This window comes from Bombus vosnesenskii, unplaced genomic scaffold (genome assembly GCF_011952255.1).
Source record: "Bombus vosnesenskii isolate JDL3184/JDL3185 unplaced genomic scaffold, Bvos_JDL3184-5_v1.1 scf7180000014508, whole genome shotgun sequence".
Taxonomy (NCBI): Eukaryota; Metazoa; Arthropoda; class Insecta; order Hymenoptera; family Apidae; genus Bombus; species Bombus vosnesenskii.
Window position 1 is genome coordinate 5,273 of NW_022883491.1, and position 27,297 is coordinate 32,569.

The 27,297-nt window shown below is 41.5% G+C and overlaps 1 pseudogene; it reads right to left on the reverse strand.

Moving 5' to 3' along the window:
• LOC117239958 lies at positions 1-23,795 on the reverse strand (annotated as a pseudogene).
• Positions 23,796-27,297: the final 3,502 nt, after the last annotated feature.

Consider the following 27,297-nt stretch of genomic DNA (forward strand, 5'->3'; position numbering starts at 1 on the left):
AAACTAAGAAGAGGGGTACATATTATTACACAAACTGTCGTTCATATTGCATATGTACATATGCAGTATAAAAACAATACTTTTTAGTTTTTAATCTCTTGTTTAAATAATCCTAATATCTAAATTTGTATCGGTCATTGATTCGATATAACTGCGTTTATTGGAAGTAATTAAGCTATAGCCTGCACATAAGAGAAGAAGGAACAAACACGTATAGTATACACGCTTAAATAACAAAATTAAGTCAGTTTACGTTCAATGTGAACTTGATCAAAGTTCCAGTCTCGAATTATAGAGTTTCTTACTATCAGTTTGCAAAATTCGATATTACGATTATGTACCGTATTTGAAAAACATAAAATGCTTTGTTCAATTTTAAATAAAACTAATATTTACCAAAGCGAATACGAAAAAAATGTTATCATCAAACTCAATTTTCAATTATCAAACTTAATCCAGCACAAATACAAATGTTATTCGTGCTTTTTTGCTTTTACTACTTTTCAACTCTCTATAGTTCGAGATTTGAGTTCCGCTAACTTTCTTTCTACTGCGCATGCGCAACAGGAAAACTTGAATTACACGTAATAGTCAAAAATTCGAAAATCTTATCCTTTCGTGGCAGCGAAAGTAACCTAGGACTAGAGGTTCCATAACATTAATAATAATAAGGCAATAATATTAATATTAATAATAATGTAATCGAGTACTACTAACAATATTAATAATAATAATAGTAGGGTAATGGCAAGATACACGCGGGTATAAATTAATCATTCCTTTCGTAATATTTACGACGTCTTCGGGATATTCTTTAGAAATTACTTTATTTCTGGTCAATATTCATTAACGAGCAACTTTTCTCTCTGTTTCTTATCACGATTTTTTTCACTTCATCACAATTGTACCGTTAGAAATTATTCAAAACATTGTTAAAATGTCCATGAAATATATGCAATTGCCGTATTGAATAAGCGAGTAATGAAGTTGCTGTTTCACTGAATAAAAGTGAAATCTCCAATGCGTGTGCTCAAGTATATAAGTTAAAAAAAGTTTGGTACATCAATGCCTATTATTCTTAATCAATATTCATCATTTAACAATTAGGACCGAATTTTTACAAACCAACTCTAAACCACGACCCAATTTACAAATAAAAGATCGATGTGTAAATTAACTATCAACTATTAATCTCCAATCCTATGTGAAGATATAATGTTCGGACCAAATTTCTAAACTAACGTGGACAATTCATGCGGACTATTGGTGGTTGCTGCGCTACTTAGATCCAATGTGGCAGCCGGAAGGCCAGGACTGACGCTGCCGGTTGCTTCCCGTGGCAAATGCTGCGATCTATTTAGCTTATTTCCAGGACTCGGTGGCGATCTATCTGCTGGTGTATCCGGTGGCGTAACCACGTTTCTGTGTCAGCTCACGTTCAGATGATTGTGCGTCGCCGCGATCGGAGCTGGCGATGAGAGCAACAAGGGCGGTGGAGACATTGACACGTGTCGATGATGATGATGGTGATGATAGTGTTGGTACTGTGCAGCTCGGCCGTGCGTTGCGTGGCTGGTATTTGGTTGGTTCGTCACGGGCCCGACTTTCGTTGGGCAGCCAGCATGGTGGATGGTTAACGGGCCACGTAGTTGTTGTTGCTGTTGTAGCTGGTGCTGGTTCTGGTGCTGTTGCAGCTGCTGCTGACGCTGCAGCTGTACCGCCGCCTCGCACTGTTCGCGCGCTAACGCCTTCACGGCATTCGTCTTCTCCTACGAAATAAGAATGATAGGTTAGGTTGTAGTCAGGGGCCATAACAAATTAAAAAAGTTATAATATAAGAATTTACATTTTAGTTGAAATGATTCTAGTTACGAATAAGTATTAAAGATGATTCAAATCTTTTTCGTTACCGATAACCATGGTGAAAACTCTTTTGGATTACTTTCAGCCATTGTCAATCTTATTGTCAATACTACATGTTTGAAGTAGAAGGAGGGGTACAGAGAAAAAGACTTTTTCTCAGCAAATATAATTGTAAATTCGACCAATTGCGGGGAGACGTAATCGCGAGGAGAGACGTCAACGGGGGTCGTAAATGCCCGTTACGATTATAACAATCGACACCACGAATTGATCGATCCCCTGATTTCCGTTGAGATAATAAGGGGTGATTGAGTTTGTATAACACTGTGATTCACAGAATTATAAAGTATATATTTCCAATACTTAGATTACACTGACGTAGAAAAATAAATAGTTAACAACTTGTCGCACGAAGATGCGATAGATATGTACGCTAGAGCAGCGCTCTTATAATGGAAATTAATGTATCAATGGACTTAGCACTATGATATGTTTAGGAGAGAAGATGTATGTTCGACAGACAACACCGAGAACCGACAAAAGATTTGCGTGAAGTATGCGACTCTCGCGCTATGTGTAGACTGCCGCGTTAGGCGTTAGTTGGTAGACTGTCTGTCGCTCTTTTTTTTAATACGGAAGAAAAGTTCGGTGTGGGTGTGCCTAAAGAACGCGGATTCGTTGGTCCCACTTTCGTTAGGAAAAGTGAGGGTAACGAACCGCGGTGTCGATTGGTCATGACCTGCACTAGTGCTCGAAGGGATGAGTAGGGAGTCTCCTACCATCGTGGTGCGTAGATGACTGTGTGCGTGAGAAAAACCTAGCTTGTTTTATTACAGGGCTATTCGGATTTTCCTAATGGGTGCATACCCGCTTTCTCCGTGTTTTAAGTGTGACTAATAAACCCAAGGACACCTCTAAAACCGACTGTGTTTCGAGAATATTTTTAAGCTTTAGAAATTCTTCAAGACAAACGGATTGAAGACATATGGTGAAACAATGCAGGGAAATGAAAGTTATGGTGGGTCCTTAGGTTTATTGAGGGTCGAAGTGACGTTACGCAGGCGGTTGTTGTCCGGTCGCGCGAGCTGGCGTGCAGATGTTTTAGGCGGCGTAACAATAATCGTTACTCAATTATTTTGTTCAACAGTTTTACAAATCTCCCAAAAATAAACGAGAATACGAAAATACACTGAATATCGTGTGTATGGTTATTTATAAAATCCCCTTGAAATAGTTGCGATCGCGGATCACATAAACAAACGAACCTGTTATTCTACAGAGTATCTTTTTCGGTGAAATTATGCAAACGTAAATGTAACTTCGGTAGAACTCCTCGAAAACTTGTAAGCTTATACCACTCTGACCCAACCAGTCCACTCTAAAGTGTATAATTTATAAAGGGGGATTATATTAATACGCGGAGGATGTGGTAGGTGGTAAGTTTTGCATATGAATGTTCGTTGATATAACGAATGGTTAAATGGAGGTTTTCATGAATGTGATAAGGACTAGATCGAATGTTTTAACACTTATAACTAGAATGCGTATTTTTATACAAGTTTGTAGTTTTACGAACATAATCAAAGAAATAAAATTTTAATCGAGATTTGTTTTCTTATATACGTATATTTTAGTGCATTTTATGCATTTTGCGCCATTTGCGTACTTTTCAATTTCGCACGAATAAAATAAAGATCAGCAATATAATTATAACGCTTCTTAAAAATGTGAAAAATCCTGGTTTCCTAAAAGCTTGCAATTGATTTCAGAAAAATTTTTATGAACACTACCAGATAAATTATGGTAACTCTGAAAAACAAAATTTCACGATAAAATGATTTCCGCGTAAAATACACATAAAAGATGATTTAGACGTGTTTGAACGTGTTCGTTTTCTTTTTTAATAGCGATGTGTTCTTACCCTCTGCCACACGAAGACGTTATGGACCATTGCGCATCCACAAAACACGATGCCCAGGCCTATGAAAATCGACGTAACGATTGCCGGTGTGACACCAATTACCTCTCAGAGAAAAGACATCGACTCCCGACTGTCGGACGCCAACGCCGCGACGCATCTTAGTCCCCATCAGAGATAAGGCCCCAACACCGACTTTCGGACTCCTTGGAATCCACACCAAACCCCCCAACATTCCCAAGCCAGGGTGTATATAAGCCGAGACTTCATCCAGCCCGGGGAGTTCTCGTTCTAGTTGCTGTTCTTGTACAACACCCCTTTCTCTGTTCAACGTTATTCTACTGTAAGTGCCAAAGTCATAATAAAGTTCGATAAAAGAGAATTAATAGTTGGGCTACGACTCAGCTTTCTTTTCTCTCGCAACCCCAGTATCCATTTTACGTGACACCGGCGTCGAATGAAACTGGATGAATGTATACAATATCATACCTGAAAGCATTGTTAGAGGATCATTATAACACGTATGCCATAACAAGCGGGACAAAGAATCAGCGCAAATACATATTCTCAATACATATAATTCTCGAAGCGTTAACTATATACATATGCTTTTCATTGAAATTTTCAATACTAGTCGCAAATTATTTTTCAATTAATTTATTATTTAAGTCTTTATATATCAATTCTCGACGAATAAATTACTTAAATTATAGAGAATCTATCTTCAGGCAATAGAGAATTCAATATTTTTGGTCGTTAAGTAATTTAGAAATTTCTAAAACGATTACGTTCGAAGTTTTGGATAGTATTTGAAGTTTCTAACATGACATTAAAAAAAATAAATAAATTTTATGATATAATTAAAAAAACGTTGTGGTCTATCATAATTTCTATTCCGTCAAATTTATTAAAACGCAGTTTTCTTCTGAACAGAGTCAAAATGTCCGTCTTGAATCGAGTTCAACAGCTTAACGATCGATCGAGCGAATGATAGCTGTGTAAACTAGCATGATACAACGTAAACTTTAGATTAGATCTCGATCCATCCACCAGCCGTATTCATGCATGACATGAATATGCTGTTTCAGCTCTTTATAAATTAATCTGTTAAAACTTCCCTAAAAGACGATCATTTTTATTTTTCTAAGAAAAATAATGACTATTGGGCGTTAAAATTAACTTTATTTCCATTGGATTTCTAAACTGATTTCATACACTCAGAGATAGTTCACAGTATCTTTTAGATTCATGCCTGAATTCAAGAAAAATTAAACGTATAACTTATGTACTAGTATCTTTCAAAGGGTTAAAGTCGACAGAATTGAAGGAATTGGTTCTTACCAGTTAGAAAGACGGGAATGCTAATGAAAAACCCTCCGACAGCACATATCCGGCTGATGGATGATTTTTGCAGGTACTTGTTACTCCTGAAACAGACAAAATTTGAAGTGAAAGTCAGTTTCACGATTCTATGATAATTGAGCGAAATAGAAATGTTAAGAAAATTCGAGGATTTGGGAATACAAATTATTGACTATATTTCCCACACAACAGTTATACATCTATATTACTCTCCGAAGAACGTCTTGCACGCACGCTGGTCGCCAACCGACTATCCTAGATTCTTCTAACATCTGGCAACAGTCTTTTGTCTCCACTAAGTCCTTGACGCCCTCTAACCCTTACACACACTCTCATGTACAGTGTAAATGTATCACTTCCCTAACAATAAAGGAACCAGTTTTTTGTTTAACAGCCAAGAATCTTTCAAAATTCTACTGTAATTGATACTTCAAATATATTTAGTCAGACAAAGGATAATCATAATCGCAACGTTAATCTTAACTTTAATTCAAGGATCAAACAGTATCATTATACATATAAAAGTAAACATAAAGTCTATCCACATTATTGTTACTATTATTATTATATGTTATTCTATAATTGATTTTTATTTCTTTATTATCAATATTATTCTATTTTCTATAATGATTCAATTATAGATCTTATTTTTTGTCAGTCATATTTCACTGAAAAGATCACTTTGAAAATAATCTAATAGTAAAAAATGAAAAATAATCTTTTTCTACCTTGTCTTCATTTTTTACAAACTCTGTCCACCGCCGTAAACCTATTAAATGCATGAAACGACAAAGCAAAGCTGCTTCACATAATTCCCCGCTCACGCAGTGTCAATCAGCTCACGACCGCAAACGATACTGCTAATTTCCAGCGACCACGAACGATTTCACCGTAATTGCCGGTGTGAAATTTACCAATACGTGCTCGAATTGGTCAATAATGGATAGAGCACTCTTGCACACACTAATCTACCAACAAATAATATTGACTCAATTGAACAACAGCGCCTAGATTAACGGACAAACCGCATGTTCCAAACAGATTTACAATCACGGCAGAAATTACATGCCGTTATAGATGTTTCCTGGTCAAGACTAATTTCCAGGCGTTAAGAACATTGTGACCGGAATCTAGGAAGAACTAGCACTTCCTGGAATAATACTATTGTGTCCTCGATGAATGTCTCTCCGCAATGCCCTCGAGTGAGTTGTTTTTGTCTTTGGTCGTACGATGTCCGGGATGAGAATTCGGGGAACGGTTTTGCGCTGCTTTAATACTCGCACAACCATCCATCCATGGGACTGCATCTTTTTAGGAGGACCAGTGATTAATCTTTTCCCCCTCATTTTCATCTCTAATTTCTCATGAGGCTAAGATTCCTGCATCTTTTATCATAATAATTTATTAATACTATTAATAAATTGAGACAATTTTACACGTCGTATTTTGCGTTATAAGATGACTTGTAATTTGTAAAATTTACCTGTAAAATTCCTTTGTTTGTTTTACCGAAGCAATAGTTGGCATTTCTATACGACAATAAGAATTTATTCTAAAATGTCTGGATGGTCTTTATTTTTCTGTACATGGAGTCGCCTGGCCTAAACATTTTATGATTTCCGGGCAAAATACAGACGAATCCAGCGCTGATTTTAAAGTAACTTTATCCAAATAAGCCACAATAAGAAATTCCCACGAAACAGTTGCGTTCATCCCCTTTCGAGGTCGCCGACCTCTTTGAATGCGTTTCAAGAGCGTCGTACCAATGAAACTTCGAGTTCTAAACTAATTTCTCAGCCTTTTGCGTTAAATTTAACCTTCCGCGTTAGTGTATTTCGGATGAGCTCCTATTTTACGCTTTCGTCGACTTCACCAACGTAACACGCAGCATCCGAAAGTAAAACTGTCTCTTAAATTTGATGTGACACCAATACACGACGAGAAGAATCACAATGCCATTTTTATTCCACTTCGTTAATTTTTCGTCGTAAGGTTTAGCTGTAAATAGGATTAAAAAAATTTAGATTAACGAGGAATTTAAAAGTGATCTGTTAAATCAACAATTTCCATTAGTTGTCAATAGATTTTATAAGCCTCAGATTACTGAGAAATTATACACATTGCAAAATATTTACCATTGGTTACCCACGCTACACGTAAATTTGATCAATCTACCAATGCACTAACACTGCAATAAATTTCTATTGCAACATTCCACGCTCCTTTGCCGCACCTTAAGCTCCTCGCTAGATTTATTCCACCTTAAAGTGTCACATAACTCCTACGACACCGATATCAAATCTTAAACTCCACCAAATTCCAGAGAAACTTGATTTCGTCGAAAGTAAGAGATTAAACTTAAAAAGCAATTTATTTCATCTTTAAACTATCCCAAACTTCTTAAATATAATTTATATATATAAAATATTATACACTTATTTTGTGCATTATATATTTCAAGAACTTTGCAATAAAAAATAAAACTTATTACATTTAAGATATGGTTATATTGCACAGGCTCGAATATGATAAAGAGGTTAAATAAATGTCTCGAATCTCCGCAACAAACTCACACAAACCACCTAAAACACGTATACACAATGTGCATTCACTACGAACTCGACTCCCATTCCCTGCCAAAATCACAGGCATGCAGAGTCAATTTCACTGCTCGAGCTAGTTGAATAGGGAAGAAGGTCGAGAGCTGGAGTTAAGGGGCATAGTTGGTAAAGAATCGCGTGCCGCCGCGCCATTAAGATCAAGCCCACGATCTCAACAATAAATATTAGACGGTTCTCTGACCTGCATTTCGCGTGCGACTCGGGACGATTCAAAAACGCGTAAATTTCCCATGAGTCGAATCAAACGTTCGCGATTTCTCGCATTTAGGTTATATCGATATTGTCCACGAGTGGAGGCATTCAAACACAGATTGCTTTGTGTCACTCTATCGTAACTGCCCGTAATACATGATAATTTAATTTCGAATTCTTTCGAATATATGCACGGAACGAAAAATTTGTATTGGTTAGTCAATTGCAGACCAACCAGTTGTTAGCCAGTGAAAATAATGTAGATAATAATAGTGAAGAATTAGCTCGAGAAGAGTAAACAAACAAGGCGCCTTAATAAAAGGCACAATGTGGATCCGCAAAGTGATGGGATTTCGGCGCATGCGCATTGTTTCGCATCAACTTACAATTAGACATGCACGAAAGCTTCATTTCTGCCGCATACATACTTGGGTTCGCGTGCATGAAATTCACAAAGTAGGTTATTGCTTGAAAAACAGCTTTAATCGAGCGAAGCTTTTAACCAGACTGAAATCAAGTCTTGGTTTCTTTAGAAATTCAGATGGAATAAGAGAAACCTATTTTATCTGTGGATAAAGGTTAGGCTGCATCGGTTGGCTTATATGACTTTCCGGTGACTTTGAAGGGTAATACGGCGCCGGCGGTTGAGAAGGTAACTTCTCTATTGAACGAGATCTCATTGATCTCGTCTAAGCAGGAAGAGTCTGTCGGCCCTTTGATTTTATACGAGTCTTTCCATTCACGATCGTGCGAGCTGGCTACAGTCGACGACACGGACCCCCGACAAAACTGTCTGAGCCTATTCCAGGCGACGTCAAATAGTTTCACTCGGAGAGATGAATGGAGATAAGAATCACCGGAGCGTCTCTGCGCTTCGATGACAATGATATTTGGTAAATCCTCTTCTTGTTTCTCGTTTTGAAAGAAGGTTGTAAAGAAGGGTGCTACTAGATCGTCTAGGGAAATCACACGGTATATATTGCGTAATGCTATTGATTTATCAAAAATAACAAGAGGTTAAGGAGCTTTGGGAAGGTTGATTCAATTTTTTATAACCTGACATCTCTTTGAACAAATGTCTTAAGAAACGCTTGAATAAAATGTTAAAAAAAAATAATCTTTTAATGAAATAATCATCTAAAATGAAATCTTTTCCTGTATTTTTAGACAATAAGATTTACTATATCCTACGCCATAATAAGAATCAATTTGTTATGAACTGGTATCTCGGAAATTGTAAGAATTCAGAAAATATAAGGAGGCCGGAAGAGGTAAATGAAATCCACAGAAACATTGACCCAACCTCAGCCCAGTTAGCCAACAAACTAAAATATCTCGCTGCCTTTTCTACATTTACGACCAGAACGTGGTCATTAATTGAGTCTAGCGACTGCACCGTAGACGAGTCACTGACCGATGTTGCTTTAATGGATATGCGGAAAATCACGTGTTCCAGGTTCCAGGGATGTAGTTGTTTTCATTTCCGGAGAATACGGTCGGCTCGCGTGTGTATACCAATCTATCTGAGGATAGGTGTTCGTTAGAATTACTAACTATATTACTTTCAACCTTGTGATTAAAATTTTTAAACGTCACTTAATAGCAATTCAGTCGAGTAAGTACAAACTTTCAAATGTCCTAATTTTCAAATCTTTATATTTTTTAATCCCAAAGATATTTTATTATTTGCCGTAGATCAAGCTTCGTGTTACCGGTACTGTAACATTACAATCCTACGAGAAGCAGAAAATAGTGAAAAAATCTGACCTAATAGATAGTAGTCAATATTCCTTTGACGCGTCTTATGCGAACCGCAGTTAGAGGAAATGCAAATAAGCTCTTGCGAAACGGTTTGCCGCACGACAAGCCTACGAACAACGCCCAATGCAAGTTCGGTGGGAGTTACAGGAAGAGGGACGTCTAAAATCAACTAGGAATCCCTATTCAATCGTCCAATTTTCGATTCCGGCATTGAACTTCTCGAAGAAAATTAAATACAATTCCGACTCGAGATTTAATTTCAGTCTCGTAGCTAATGCAATCTAATCGCGTTTGCAAGGCTACGCTTCCGGTCAGAAGCCACGCGCTTCGATCGCGTACTTTCCGCATCGGAAGCGTACGCTTCGGTACTAACCGCGTCGATTTTCAAAGGAATCATTGGACACCGGAAGAAGAAGAAGGAGAAAGAATAAAAGCACGTAAACCGGCAGGAAGTCAATCGAGACAAAATCGATATCGTTGAAAGTCGAAAAAAGACCCGAATTTAGGTTACAGTACATATTCGAATTGAATATATTCAAGGTTTAGATTTTCTTCTCCTGAAAATTATAAACATAAATGAGTCGACAAGCGATCTTGAAAAGCGTCTGTTCCATCTAGATTATGTAAATTGCGTGAATTACCGTTAGCCATAATTCATAATTTATCGAAAAAGCGCGCTTCTTCTCAACCACGCTTTCCCCTACCAGCATCGACATTATCGGCAGATCGATAAGTATCAAAATACCACAACGATATTAATCTCATCTTTCTTCTAACCGCGAAAAAATGTCGCGCAAATGATAAAACAACAGATCAGCCAGAAACATCGAATTCTCTACGCTTCCGACTGCAAGAAGAAAAACAAAGTTATTTGTGTATGATGGAAACGTCTCTGGACGATGCTCTTGTCACAGACGAAATTCGAGCAGCTGTATATCACAAACCGAAATTCCGAACGCCTTATCGCGTGTGACCGTCCGGTCAGCATCCGTTCTCAACCGCCTGAGTGGCATTCGATCACTCCAGCCGTTCTCCGAATTTTACACTAAGTATAAACAAAACCTTCTCCCACTCCAACGAATGGAAGAATATAAATTCTCCCTTCAAAATCATCCAGTCAGTCTAATAAAAAAATTCTTAACTAATCCAAGTATCGAAAGTGTATCATCGCGAACCGAAAAAATTGTATAAATTGAGTAAAAAATAAAAAGAACTTTATCTCCTTGTCGGAAATTAACAAGTTCCTTACTTGTTACCTTAATTTTACACGACACTCTTAAGCGGTCGAGTGCGCGCGAGAATAGCATCGCGGATCGGCATTTCCACGGTGAGGATTGTAAAATGGTTACGCAGATGATGGATCATACGCATGGACCGTAGAGACTATCGTGAATGATGGATCAGACACACATCCGCGTTCTTCGCTCTTCCGATATTCTTCGTAACAACTGCTGCGATCTCGTCATTGGAAACGATCTCGGGAAATTCAATCGAATATCGAGGAAATTTATAGAAAGCTACAGCTGTGTTCGAGTATTATTCTAGAGAAAAGTGGTTAACTCTATGAGACTAACGATACAATACGTCTCAAGATAACTTTTAGGAAAATGATTGTACCTTTAAAATTCTTTCGACACTTTTCGGTATATTCTTGTCATTGATTCTGACAGTATTTGATTAATTTGCTGGTTAATAGGAAGTTGGTTAAAACCGAAGTTAGTTAAAGAAATAAGTAAACACGAAACCCGTGGATACTCTAGACATATGATTCTACCTGCACGCGACAAAAATAGTCATGATCTGAACAAGGAAAGAAGTATTGTTAGATTCGCGTCATGCTGCAAATGAAAGATTTACAGCTCGAACCCAATTATCTGTTACATTACATTCTCGGGCACGTGTAGGCTGAACGTCATGATATATGAACACAAGTATAGAAAAAACAACATGGATATTTCGCGCGAAGAAAACGAAGCTTCACATATACAGTGTATAACCACTCGACAGTATTTGCTCACGAAAAATACGAGTTGTTAAAGTCTAACAAAAATTACGTATACAGTGGCAAAGAAGAAACTGTTATGCCGTTTACTCTTATTTCTAATTGACAGAAAGTCGTCAACGAACAAAGAGCGCTTTTTCTTATTCTCTGTACCTTCGCGATGCAATCACAGAAATTCTCCAAAATGCTTCGTGTCGACTAAACAAAGAAAAAAAAATTGCAGCTGCTAAGAGCAAACTACCTCCGGAATTTTCATCGTTTCTAAGTGAACCAGGAAGAAAGAAGGGAAGGGTTAATGACGCCGAAACTGAAGGGTGGCCACGGATCGTTTGAAAGGGGCCACGACAACCGTTACGATTCAGTCGCACCTGTTCCTCTTCCTAGGTTACCACGCCGAACCATTGCGCGCTTTTACGAGCGTTCCCGCGATAGTTTCCTGGCGCTTGCTCGTCCTTTCAACGAAGGGTCGATCGGTTAATTTAAACTCTCGAAGGCTTTGTCCAGTCGGTAACATCGATAAGCTTAAGTCGAAATACGGATTTCTCGTAAATTCAGAATTTTATTGCCACCAGGATGTATATGGAGGCGACAGATGAAGAACACGATGTAAATTAGATTTCTTGCTTTTATAGAAAAGCAATTTTTAAATTGTACACCAGTCGTCGATCGGTTCTGTAGATCGTTTTTAATAACAAAATAAATTTGGTTAGTCCATAAGGGTTTGTTCGTGTGAATCTTCCCATAGATCATCCGTAACGTAAATACCGCTATAACCGGCTGCAGATACATTTTCCTTGAACATGTGGCGGCACTTGACAGTAAACTCCCCAACAGTTTACGTCGCGTGACGCACGACACAAAGACCCTATACCTGCGGACAAGATGATTGCCAGATGTCGATACATTCGTACCGAATATTTCCAGCTAGCCTAAGGACCGCTATAAATCTTAGGGTTTATTTTAGCTAAGGTCCTCCAAAGAGACAAACAGTCTTTGTTTATCAGTCTCGAAGTCGACCACCTACCACGGGGACACACGAGAAATCTGCTATCTCTCACATACGACGCTGCCCGCTCGCAACACCCTCTCAAGGGCAGCTAGCATCCTTTTCCAACGACCAACACGAATTAGCCAATAAACATTAACGTACATTTCCCTCACTTTCCGAACCAAAGCTTTTCTCAACGAATCCGATGCCTTCGCATCATTAGACACATCCCAACGAGTCTTCCTCCGCAGCAGCATCGCGACAAAAATGTCAGTCTATTACCGCGAGTTACCGCAGTATATCACGATCGTTATACTTACACGGTTCGAGCCGAATAATTATCTAAGCTCTCGACATCTCGTGCAATCATTGTCCGCACTCGCAGCGTATCTCGAATCGTAGCTATCCCAGCTCTATCTAATAACCGCGCATTCGCGAACCGAATACAATCGCGAATCCTGCATCAAGTGTACTCATTGACATTAGAGTGAATAAACATTTATCGTTCAAGAAATCTGAGTTTTCCTTCCGACCCTATCACGACATACCACCTCAAATTGGTGACCCCGACGTGATTATCCCCGAGTGCTCGTGAAATGTAACACAATGAATCTAAATCAGTTCGAAATGACCAATAACGCCCCCTCCGCACGTACGAAGGCCGGCAGGGACAACGCAGACTCGATTAGCGCCCTTCTCCGCGTGCCACCGTTCTGGTCTGACGACGTCGACTTGTGGTTCAAGATGCTGGAAGTGCAGTTCGAAACTGCCCGGATCACTAGTGACCAAGAAAAATACCAGGTCGTCATCGCGAATCTCGACAAGTCGCACGCGAGATTAATTCGAGACGTATTCGACGCCGCACCGGCGACAGAGCGTTACGTCGAAAAGGAGCTCATCAAGCGATTGGGAGAGTCGTAGGCCAAGAGACTCCGACAGGTAATCGAGAACGAGCAAATGGGGGACAGGAAGCCCTCTCAGTTTTACCGTGATCTCAAAAGCCTAGCCACCAATTCGTTAGCAGACGATGTCATTTTCACCGTCTGGAAAGGTCGACTTCCACAGCGCATACGGAGCATCCTAGCCTCTGTACAGAACAACGATCCGGACTCCCGCATACAAATTGCCGATAACATTTACGAAGCCACCCTGGAATCAGGGCAGATCGCCGCGGCCAGCGCAGGCCGACTACCTGCGATAACCCTCCCACCTGGCCAGAATAGCGGAATAGGCGACGCCATGACGGCCTTCGCCAACTTGGTCACCGAGCGGGTAGCGCGAATGGACGCCCATATGAGCGAGATGCGAGCGCTAGTAGCCGAGCAAAGAAGCAATGAACACCGTAAGGCACGAGTACAATCACGCTCGCGTACACGATCCCGCCGCCGTTCGCGCCCTCGCGATACGCTGCGGCAAGACGGGCTGTGTTACTATCACACACAGTTCCGAGAAAGCGCGAGAAAGTGCACACCCCCTTGCTCATGGAACTCGGAAAACCGGACCAGCCGTCCGTAAAAGCGGCAAACGACGACGGTTTGGCATCTCGCCGCATATTCGTAACGGACAAGAACTCGCGGATCTCCTACCTCATCGACACCGGCGCAGATGTTTGCGTATACCCGCGCAACAAGCTACACGGACACGTGAACAGAAGCGAGTACGAGCTGTTCGCGGCCAACCTGGCCCTACCTAAACCTGTCCCTACGCAGAGCATTTAAGTGGGATTTTACCGTAGCCGACGTCAAAACACCCATCATTGGCATGGATTTTCTAAGCCACTACGGGTTGCTCGTGGACCCGCGAAACAAAAGGCTTATCGATACGATACCACAGACGTCATCAAGGGGATACACCGCCACAACAGACGAAGCGTCCGACAAGACCGTCATCGGCGAATCACCATACCACCAACTCCTGGCAGAATTCCCGGACCTCACCCGCCCACCGATCTTCGGAAAAGAGAGAATTCGACACGGTATGCTACACCACATCGAAACCACACCTGGTCCACCAGTCTACAGCAAACCGCGTCGACTTGCACCTGATCGACTTAAAGAGGTAAAAGCGGAATTTGAACACATGATCGGGCAAGGCGTGATGCGACCATCGAAAAGCCCGTGGGCATCACCCCTGCACGTAGTGCCGAAAAAGGACGGAAACCTGCGTCCATGTGGCGACTACCGTGCGTTGAACGCCCGCACCGTACCCGACAGATACTCACCGCCACATATCGAAGACTTCGCGCAACATCTGCATAGTAAGCGAATCTTTTCAAAAATCGATCTAGTCCGCGCTTACCACCAAATTCCGATTGCGTCAGAGGACATTGAAAAAACCGCGATAACAACGCCTACCGGACTTCTCGAAACAACAAATATGATGTTTGGACTTCGGAACGCCACGCAAACATGTCAGCGGTTCGTCGACGAAATCATACGCGGGCTCGATATCGTCTACGCGTACATCGATGATTTTCTCATAGCCTCGAACGACGAAAACCAATATCGCGAACATTTGAAAATCTTGCTCAACCGTCTCAATAATTACGGCGTTGTGATAAACCCCACGAAATGCGAATTCGGCGTGCACGAAATCACATTCCTCGGATACTCGGTAAACCCCGACGGAATTAAGCCGCCGCCCGAAAATGTCGAAGCGGTTGTAAAATTGTCGAAGCCCGCGAACGCCAAGCAACTACGTAGGTACCTCGGTATGATAAACTTCTACCGACGTTTCATACCGGGGGCCGCAAAAACACTTGAGCCGCTCAACGACCTGTTAAAAGGCGCGAAAAAGGGCAACGCGCTCATCGAGTGGTCGGAGCAGTAGGAAAACAGCTTTCGCGAATCGCAACGTGCACTCGTGGACGCCACGATGCTGGCGCATCCGATACCAGGTGCGCCTATCAGCCTCACGGTAGATGCGTCCGACTACGCAATGGGGGCAGTATTACAACAACGCGCGAATAACCAATTACAACCGCTGAGATTCGCAACGAAATCTTTGACCCCCGCTCAGCAAAAATATAGCGCGTACGATCGCGAACTACTCGCGATATACACCGCAGTCAAACATTTTCGACACGCCTTAGAAGGCAGAAACTTCACAATATAGCGACAACCGTTTCCTCGGCCCTCCTCTCTACATAGATAGCTCGTTTCGGCGTACCTTCAAAAATAACGACTGATCAAGGACGCCAGTCCGAATCAAACCTATTCAATGAACTATGCCGGTTGCTCGGCATTAAGCATTTACGCACAACAGCCTATCACCCCGCATCCAACGGAATGGTAGAGCGCCTGCATCGACAATTAAAAGCAGCAATAAAATGTCACAATACGAGCATCTGGGTAGAAGTCCTACCAATTGTTTTGTTAGGCATAAAAACCGCTATCAAGGAGGACCTGAACGCAACGGTAGTCGAAATGGTTTACGGTACTGGCATACGATTGCCGACAGAATTCTTCGTACCAACGAAGCAACAGGCCAACTCGGAATTCGCGAACCGTTTAAAGCAGCGAATAGAGAAAATCAGTCCTCACCCGATTACGCGACACGGCGAGAAGAAAACCTTCGTGTTCCGCGAGCTCGAAACATCACCATACGTATTTATACGCCATGACGCTCCAAGCTCTATCTTATAACCGCGCATTCGCGAACCGAATACAATCGCGAATCCTGTATCAAGTGTACTCATTGACATTAGAGTGAATAAACATTTATCGTTCAAGAAATCTGAGTTTTCCTTCCGACCCTATCACGACATACCACCTCAAACAAATAAATCAAAATCGTAAAGTATGTTATAAATAAAATCTGACTTCACGAGGTGTTGATCCCTCATAAAAGAAGTCTTTTATATCTCGCAGATGATTCATAACATGACGTCTACTTTAACTTGTTCCTTATACCTCCTTGTCGAAAAAGTTAATAGTTTACAAATTCGAACATTACATATGTGACGGAACTTGTCAGTAAGGCTATGCTCGGTAGTCCCTGCCTTAGACGTAGAGTGAGTCTCGCTAGGTGCGGTATTTATATCAATCGCTCGTATATTCGACCACTAGCGAGTTAGACAGACAGACTCGTTGTCGTCGTAGCCCTCTAGTGTTGGCGGTTGGTACCCGCGGCTCGACCTGTCGGCGTCCTATTGATACCGATCCGCCACACATATCTACATAACATCGGCCATTATATTTGCCAAACCAAATTTGTTTTCTTGTAACGTTCTGTGATTAATTAATGCTACAACAAACTTAATATAGATTGTCACGTGCAAAATTTGCACGATAAATCAGATGACTACGATACAATCTTCAAATACGATCGTATCTGTCGTATACAAATTGATAGTTTCCACCTAACTGACAGATTTTTATACCCTTGGAAAAATAACGTCTTGACGAACAATTCACGCCAATCAACGCCAAGAATGAATCACGCAAATTCTGCTGGAAGTCCTCTATTCACTTTTTCGATTTATCATCAGCTGGAAACATCAAAATTATCGGCTGGTGATTGGGAATTAATCGAAAAATAAATTACAAGCATTGAGACACGCGAGTGCCCGTTTCTTTCTCTGTTTTTCTGTCTGCTTGTTGGAATATTAAGGCGCAGTCACGGCCCGCCAAATTTATTCCCGTTCCGTAGTGCCCTGTGTCGGTGAAAAAAGTTTGAAATGCCGGATTCGAAGGCGTGGAATGCCAACAGCCACGACAGAGAGCCCTCTTCTCTCTTTCTGGTGGAAAGACGAACGGGTGCACGCGTATGCTCGGACGCTCTGACGCACGAAGAACCGCCCGTGGACAGAAACCAGACACGCGTGTAACGTTAAACCGGGCCGTCGATGAAAAACGAACAAGACTTTCGCGACCGATGGGCGTTTTCAATGACAGATCGAATCGTTCAGTTTCACGGTTCGGTCGGGGTCACAGTAGCGTTCATCTTGGCATAAAAACGCGCTAGAGACGATTTCTCATACATTGGTTAAAGTTGATGTGTGTTTCGGCGAATTGTCGTTTGGAGGAGCGATACACCTAAAGAAACGCACATATTCATAAGAATCTACGTTTCGTATTCTTCGTATCGATATCTTATTTTTATTGGTCGTATCATATTCGATGTAATAGTTGGTTTTTTAGCTAGTGAATTAACAAGATTTAATAAGAAATTTAGTACAAATGCTCCATGCGTCGTGTTTGACACGTCGTTGTTAAACTCTCATTTATAGGAAATTCAAAGCTGTATTTTCTCACCCAGCTTAAACCTTACGAACTCTTTTCACACGTTTCACCCGTTATTGAACGAAACGATGAAAACGTTCATCCATCCACGTCTCTCCAGTAATAATCCAATTAACCTGTTTCCCCAATAAGTCGAAATCCGCGATCGAAACGTGAGATCGCGAAGAAAAATGCGCGCCTACTTTAGGATCGCGCCCTCTAACAACGAAAGAAGAAAACTTCGTGAGCCAGCAACTACTTTGTCCAAAAGTGGCTTTATTCGAAAAGTCTGCTGTTCAGCGTGTTCGCGCCAGCAGCACCAGAGATCCCTTATTACGGACCATTTAAGTAATGAGCCGGCACTTAGCAGCGCCGCTTGTCTTTCATTCTTCTCGTGTCTCTGTGATCGTCGTCGCCGTCGTTGGTGTCGTCGTTGGACCTGTGTCATACTTCGGCTTTTTTTCCTTTCATCCTCGCGTCTCAGACTCGGTAGCGTGGTACGGAAGGAGGGACGGGCACCGAGCTTCGAGTGACAATGAGCAAGCGAAGAGGAACGGCCGTCTGCTACTGGGACCCACCATTAAAGTTCGTGCTTCTTTCGGAGCACGTCTGCACACCCCAGGGCTCCTTCTCCTTCGCTAACAATGCCACTTTGCAGACTTCGCAGTTATCTTCAGCCGGACGACCTTCGGCTAAGGCTTCCTAGCTGGCGTGCACCAGAGACACTGACCGAGAACCCTCTTGCTTTTGGTCTTTCGTTGCCGGTTGACTCATTCATAGGGAACACCATTGTCGGAGAATTAGTTTCAGAACGAAGGAGAATTGTTGGTGATCTTTAGTTAATTTAGAGCGGAAGGTTTCGTAATTTGTAGTTTACAACAGAAATTCCTATTGTTTATTAGGGAACTTATGCCGCAGTTCCTTACATTTGAGGGAGGTCTATGGTAGAAATTTTTATGGTAGAAAAATATCGTAGGAGTCAGCCTCCATTATTAATAATACGGATACAGCTGTGCATATTTTACTTTGTAATTTTAACACGAAAATATCCAATGATCTTCGGAGTATTTGAAAACATTTTGGAAACAATTAAGTTTTAACTTTTTAAAGTTTAATTTCAAAAATGCCTCTATGGGGTGAGCAGGTAAAATCAAGCAATAACGAATAAACACGTCGAACGTAGTTAAGTGGTTAAGAGCACAAGAAGACAGTTCTTCGCATACCCGTCGACACTCGGACTATTCTTTCTAGCTAAACAGCTCTCTAGGAGAAAATCGAGCATTCCAATTCAGCAGAATCTTGAATTGTCTGGAAGCCCCGGAGGCAAAGCAGGGGAAACAACCGTTGAGCGAAAGGACGAGGAAAAGAGAGAAAGAAGGGAAACGAGAAGCGTCCGGTGACGTTGCAATTTTAATCGTCCTCCGGTTATCTCTTCTGGGCACACTGCGATGGTGTGACACAACCGGTAATATTAACTTAGCAGACAGCTGTAAAAGTTAGTCGTGGTGATAATGTAGCATAAAGAATGGCTGTGTCCTGTGTCATCGAACGATCGATAAGCCGCTAGTTATCAATGTCCAAGCTAGATCTATTGTCCAGAAAAGAAAACAAAGGATGGTCGACCACAGAAAACGGTACACTTTCTTCCCTAAAGGCTATTCTGCCAGATGTGGTTAATCGAAGCAGTAGCTCAGATGTAAACTGTCCTCTTCTCTTTACTCTTAGTTAACCAATAGTTGGGCGAATCACCAGGAATTTACAACAGGGGCCCCAATCGGTGACCTGGAAATTCTGGGGCCTGAATACCTGTCTAACGAACACCTGTCTACTTCGATCAGTGTTTGCGTTACCGTTGCTTACCACCAGCCAAAATAAATAATTACAAAGCATGGTTTAACACTAACTCTACCAGGCCTGGTCAAAAGGCCGTGTTTCAACATTTAATTTAGAATTGTACAGTCATTGTTGTTTCTTCTCTTCTTCTAACTTTATATAGATTCTTACGTCAACAAAAATTGAGAAATTGATTAGTCGGATAATATAAGAATTTACATAAAGTTGGAGCTAGCTTTAAGATAATAAATTCGCACTCTTATAAACCGATTTATAGAATACTGCTCCCACTATAGTAAAATGAAATATACTATAAATAGACGAAGAATTTCATATGTTGCTTAAAAACGTTTCTCGCAAAGAACCAATCTTTAATCTAAATATATATATATCCAAGCTCCGGAATATACTCTGCCCGTTCCCAAATCTCATTCTATGCTAATTTGATTATCTGAAATCGCAGTGCACGAGTTTCAAGATCGACAGCTAATTTCGTCCGTGTCCAATCTTCATTATTCTCTTCTTCTCTGTTATTTGTTCTCGAAACAAAAGTTACGATACGTCTCTGTAGTTGCATACATTACAATGTTAACGGCTCGTTCTCCAACATTTCGAACAGCTCGAACAAATCTCGTTCCAATGGCCTGCCAATCAAGCCTAGTTGTGGAATAACGCAACACGCACAATATCAGCCGCATCTTCGTAGTTTGGTACATTAAAATAGTCAGTGGAATATAGTGGCATAAATTTGACTGCGAAATCCTGGGACACTCTATATAAGGAAAGGACCCTATCAAGGGAAGAACAAGATTCGAGTAAAACCTGATCGAACAGTAATATTCGTTGGAAAAACTTGTTAGATGGTAATATTTGCAGGAAAACAGCGTCGCACAATTACGGTCACAAGGGAGACATGGTCACACGGTAACATTCGCAAGAAACTTTAATATGCCAATCACGCACAACGTCTGGATGCTTTAAGAAACAATGATCTTTCTATCTGCCGAAGAGCACACGACATTTTCCCACGCGAATCAAACTCGCCACGCGAGAAAAGACCCGCCACTGGCCAAAAAACTGAGCGAAAGAAAAAGGACGGAATTAAAGAACCGAAGAGAAAACTCAAAACGGCGTGTCCGTTGAGGGTAATCACAGCGTTACGACCGTTCGCGGAGAGACGCGGTCGCGAGGAAAACGCGTCAGCGAGAGGCGTAAATTCTCGCTACGATTCGGTGAATCGACGCCGCGCAGTAGTCGTTCCCCTGTTTCGGTTAAGATAACAGAGGTGGTTAAATGAATATGACACAGCAGAGTAAGTTATATTTCACCGTTTATTCCAACAACTTATAACGAAGACAGTTACGCTGGTGCGCATGTACGAGATGAGTGAGTGACTGATCTACGGGTGTGTATACCCGGTTGAAGGATGTTGACCGTTCGAAGGATGTAAAATCAGTACTGTCTTGGGAGACGATGCTGTCTCCATCCATCGGATTTGTTGGTGACGATTTTAGTTAGGAGAGTGAGGGAATAGGCTTCGTTGTTAATTGGTCACACGAAGGGTCTTAACCGCCCTCGAGAGAAAGGGGTTAGTGGGAGGAAAGTTGCAGCGTACGTGAGAAAAACTAACTTTCCCTTGTCACGCCGTGGTAGACAATAGTCTTTGGAAATTCTTCGGAAACAGACGTTTGTTTGGTTTGAAGGACCTTTACTAGGAAATCTATGAGATTTATGGAAGGTACTTGAGACTGTTGAGGGTACGCAGTGAGTATCCGAAGACATCTGGTTGTCATCTTGCCCGCGGTGTGTGGCCTCGGCTAGGTAGAGTGTTACGCGACGTAACACACAGTGATTTGGCCGACGATTTCGGCCAATCTGCATAACTTAACGCGCGTTTCCATTCGCTAGTAATTAGAGTCGGCGATGCTTACTTTGTCTCGGTCGGCAACGAAAAAGATAAAAAAAGAAATCCGATTGACCAACGATAAGGGAACTTCCGAGCAGAAACCACAGATCCCATCTCGAGGAGTATGTATCGTCTTTAACGAGCCTTATTTTCGCTTTCGAGTTGCGTGTCACGGGAGGCGAGCATATCTATATTCCCTTTGTAACTTGATCTGCACTGCACTGTGTGTATTCGATGGGCGTGGTGCTGGTATGGGTATTCCAGTTAGTTCGTGTATCGTGAAAGTGTATTGGTACTTTCATTTCCAGGTTCGCGTCACCGAAACGCCGCATTTACGGATACATCTCACCACACAGTATCGTATTGTGATTGCAGACACGTGTTTGATCAGCAAAAACGGGACACGCGGTCGGTGAACGCTTGCACGTCAAGTACAGGATGTGAATTTTTGCGTTTCGTCCTCCAGGCCGCGTGAGAAGAAACACTAGACAGGCCTCTGATATATCGCACGGGATACGGGACACTGCGTTTGTTCCAGACGCACACAGATAGGCCACGCATGGACGAATGAGAACTTATATTCCGGCACAAGGATAATGATTGAGGATAGCGACGCCAGATTATAGAAATTAATGGTAATCATCGTTCGACCGCGAATCCCGCGAATTCCCAGCTACCAGGAAAATGCTTATTTTTCTTTTCTTTATCAATACCTAAGTAAGTTTGAAAAGTTACATGTACAACAGCAACAATGTAAATATGGATGCTGTTGACATTTAGGAGGGAAAATGTCGATGACTATGAGAGTCCTCTCTCCATCATATGTATAGTTCGGATTAAAGGATATTTGTATCTCAACGTTTATTTGCACTTTTAGAAGTTTCTCTTTGTGTATTTTGTTTGACTTCCGGATTTTCAAAGATAACAGTATCTTAAGGATACAAACTTTAAACGTACATATTTTTCACACCTTGTTCGACCTTCGGGTTGAGTAAAGTACGGATTATGTACAAAGGTATTTAAAGCGTTATAAATCACAGATTTACCCAACGTGGCATAAAACGAAAACTCTACTCACCAATGTCCTTGATACGAAGTCTTGACGAGTTTCACAGTGAAGAGGAACTGTATAGCGCACATGAGGAGACAGCAGAGGTTTAGGGAGAGGGCGAGTGCGCACAGCGCTAACGTCACCTCGTAGACAATCGTATACTCTTCCGGGCTGATCAGGCTACTCGGCGTCACCGTTAACGGTGAGATCTTCAGCAAGAAGATCAACGAGAGTAGCGCCAGTAACAACGACACTAGACACAATAAACCCAAACTGGTCAACGTCTCTTTCGCGCCAACCTCGTGGTCCTTGTGATTCCTTGACAGGGACGACGACCAGGAAGCCTTCAAGGGGTACGCCGTGGAACCGGGACCGGTTAACTGTCCCCCGGTAGTCGTACCCTGAAGAGCAGGTGCAGGTGAAGGTGTCGCCTGACTGGGTAATCTGGACAGTCTCGAGATATCAAAGCCTCCATTCGCTTTAGGTCTGCTGTCCTGGTGCAGTGGCGCCGGGGATATCACCCCCAATGTAGTCGACAGATTATTATTATTGTTATTGTTATTCCCACCGGCAACAGGACTGACGCTGTTCACAGAATGCTTCGACGTGGACAACGTGGACAGATTAAGAGCGTGCGAGTGATTCAATCGTTGAGAAAGATTGTTCACGCTCAGCTGAGAATGATTCAAAGGGTGTCTGTGAGTGGAAGATGGCGTGGTGGCAGCCTGATGCACGTTGGCTCTTTGATGGACCACCGAGTCGTAAACGTCGACTCTCCGTCCTTGGCTCCCCTCTGTCGTTCCACGAACGTTGCTGTTTTTGTTGTAATGATGGTGTTGCTGTTGATCCTGTTGGTGACCAGAATGATGGTGGTGGTGGTGGCCGCCGTGCAACGAGCCCGAGCTCGCCTGGTAGTCATTGTGCTGGTGCCTGGAGCCCGCTGACGACGGTTGCCCCGTCAGGATATGCTTCAGCATTACTCGACGCTGGAATGCCTGAGGAAGGCTGCGCTTCTTCCTGCTCCTCTACATGGCGCTACGCGGGACTCGCTTCTGAGCACGTCTTTCTCGTTGGAGGTTTCTTCTTTCTTTTCTTTCCCAGTAGAATTTTTACACAATTCTTTCTCTCTTTTATCATTAAATTACCTTTAATTCTTAACGACCTTTAATCTTTGTCTCTTCTTTCCTATATATATATTTTTGTTTACTTTTCTCCGTAGCGAATTTTGTCTTTCTGACGCGGGATTAGGTTCCTGGACTTAGGGAGTTGCTACACGCCAGCTCCACCATAGCGACGGCATTCACTAGGCAGCCTACATAGCCACCTTTCAGCTCACGCTTCGGGACACTTTTTTCGCTGAGATTCTCCGCGATGAGGCATGAAAGCAGAGACCACCGTCTGCGGAGGCATGATTATTCTATTGTTCCTTTTAACGAGTAATCGTTTTACTCGAGTCCTCTTATTAAACCGTAAGTACGAAAGACTATTATACTTAGATAGGTACTTGGTCTCAAGAACCAACTTATTTTGGTCTTTCGATTAAGTTCTTAATTAAATGCTCAATTAGATATTCATAAATATATCTTCATAATATTTCCCTCATCAATTTCTTTGACATTCTAGTAACCTCGTTAAGACGTCCGCCACTTCAACTTCTATCTACAAGTGGCAAAAACTGAAGCTGACCTTCTTCATGGAGAAACATGCCGGAAATGGCATCCGCACGTGTGAATAATTATACTCAGTGTCCAGGTAGTTCTTTCGATCATCCGGTAGAAGTCGTTTCTGTTTTTCAGAGTTCGTTCACGCCTCCAGAATGTAAAAATATCCAAGGAAGTACCATTAGGAAGCAATGAAATTCAGAGCTTCTGTGGTTATTCCTTTTTCTGATTGTTTCTTTTCTTTGCCCAAAATGGATGATTTCTATATCAAAGTGTTTATTCGTATTTTTTTTTAATATTCCTTGAGATTTTCATTCAACTCGATTTCGAATTTTTTACCACCCGATCTTCTGGTTGACGTCGTTGAGAAAGAGGAACGAGTGCACAGGAAGCATGGTCGGCGTGAGCATGATTAGATCCGGTCTGCCCGATGACCTTGCCAGTGATAATAGCGGTTCGTTAAGGTGGTTGCAGTTTTGGTTTGCTTCTGTTTCGATTTCCAGCGAACTCGTCAGCCGGCATAGCTTCCGAGATGCTCCCCCTGAAACAAGTCGAAGGGAAATAATTAATGGACTCTCTGTTCGATTGTACGTGGATGACAAGCTGACCGTAAAAAGAAATATACAAATACGATTAGAAACTATAATCCGAACCCCTTTCGGTTTGATCTGAAGGTCTCTTTTTCTAGATGGAACCAAAGATTCTTATCTGGTTTATGGTGAGCTAAGGAACTCTTTGAAAACAGCATTTATAACTTTCGAAAAAGAGACAGGTATTTCTTGCGCGAACAATTGAATAATTAATTCGTTCTCTAAATATCCTTATCTGTTGTTCCTAAATTACATAATGATTGGAAGCTTCTTACGGGAAGCGCAATCAGCCGCTGATATCATTGAAGTCGAAACGCCATTAAAACCATATTACGATTCGCATGCGACATGCTCCATTCATGAAAACACAAAAGCAATAAACAAGTACAAATCAACGAAATAAATCCTCCGAGAACGAGGCGTTACAGGAATTATACCATTGCGAGGATACAAAAGACTTGCTCATGAGCTACTTCCTTCAAGTAGTCGAGCGGTGTATTTTCCGGTCGTTAACTTCCATATAATGGGATATTAAAGAGTACGGATACAACGCTGCTATTTTTCAACTGTTCATTATCAAATTACGCAGCGGGAATCGTTGCAACGACAAAACTGTAACGACTCGTACCTGCGTATCTTCCATTTAGCTGCGGTAAACGCTGACTTGTCTGCGTTTTTTTTTTTCACTTCCTCGTTACGGAAACCAGGAAAAGTGATTCACAATACAGTTTCTAACTGTACTTCTCGCGATTCTTTCTTAGAAACAAGCAATTGCTGCTTTTCAATTTCCTAAATCTATAATAAAACAGTCCATTCCTTGAATAGAAATTAACTTTAAAACTTTAGGCGCATACATTGTACGTATCGTATGTATGTATTTTGATTTGAAAAGAAACGCGGCAAACGCCTTTGAAAAGACGTTAGGTTTTCAACGCCTTAACTAACTTAATTCCAGAGAGTTGTAAATCTGCTGCATCTCCAACATCTGAATATCAATCTTTTACAATGACTTGCTCTCCAATTTATTAAAATTACATCTGTCCCGTTGCACCGACCTTCTTTAAAGGTTCCCGCGGCAGGTTGAACCCGCATCACGTATCTTCCCTCTTCCATCCCCTGTTCCCTTTCTCTTTCTATCGGACGGGAAGAGCGGGAACGCTTAAAACGCGCGAATCACGCGAGCGCCTCACGATTTGCGAAACATCACGTGAAAATCACCGATCCGATCTCCGTGCGCGCGGTGCACCGTGGGGGCAACGATTAAATCGACAGGATATACTTTATTGGCTATTCCGTTATTACAGGCTGTAGTTGGCGGGGAAATAGTCACTATGGATCGATGAACTCCATTGTAACAACGCACCTTCGAATTGCATCGGAAACGCTTCTGTATTGCGTCCACCGTATAACCTATCATCGTGTGTTTAGGGTAAATCAGTGGATCGGAAGTTACGGTTCTATGTTTCTCGCCTGTCAGTATAACACTGTGCAAGAGATACAGCAAGATCCTAAAATCATTCGAGTACAAGTAGCGTAAAATGGTCGTTTAAATTTCAATAAATTAACTATTCATACGTTAATTGTACGCGGTCAGGATTAAGGGGTACGGCGATGGAGAAGATTTTGTTAGCTAGATGTTGAGTAAATAATCGAAGATGATAATTTTATAAATGTTTCGTATTCATGATGATGGAAAAGATATAATTTGAGTTACGTTACGTTTGAATAAGATAGACTTTTCCAAGAGTGGAGGATGTGTAGAGATAGTGGACGTAATAGTAGTATGATTTAATACTTGATGTGTCTTCTTTTCTTTGACATATAGGTCACTGTGGGGAGTAATATTGATCTAGATATAACTATCTTTTCTGAGAAGTACGTATATGCTTATGGGAACTATGTTTGGTTAATCAATAGAGCCATTCTTTTGAGAAATTGAATCTAGAAGAATTCGACGATACTTTGCCTTGTTTCAATAGTGCATCATTTTAAAGAAACGCCTGCGATTATAGTATATAATTGCACATAGGTATATGCAAAATTGCATTTTCAAATAATTAAATAAAAAATATAGGAATGTATCAATGGGAAGAATATTTGTTAAAGATCTTTCCTTTCTAATCAAATTCGTCCAACAACCCCATTCTCGTCAAACATAAAATGAACGGTGCCTTTCTCAAAGAAACAAGAAGAAAATTGCTGTCGTTCTAAAGTTCTTCTCCATTGCTAAATTACCGTTCGTGTTTCTGGTTACACTCCAATTATTCGATTGTAAGAAGCAGGCAATCCCTCCATCCAAGGGCTAGATATAGTTTCTCGAGTAGTTC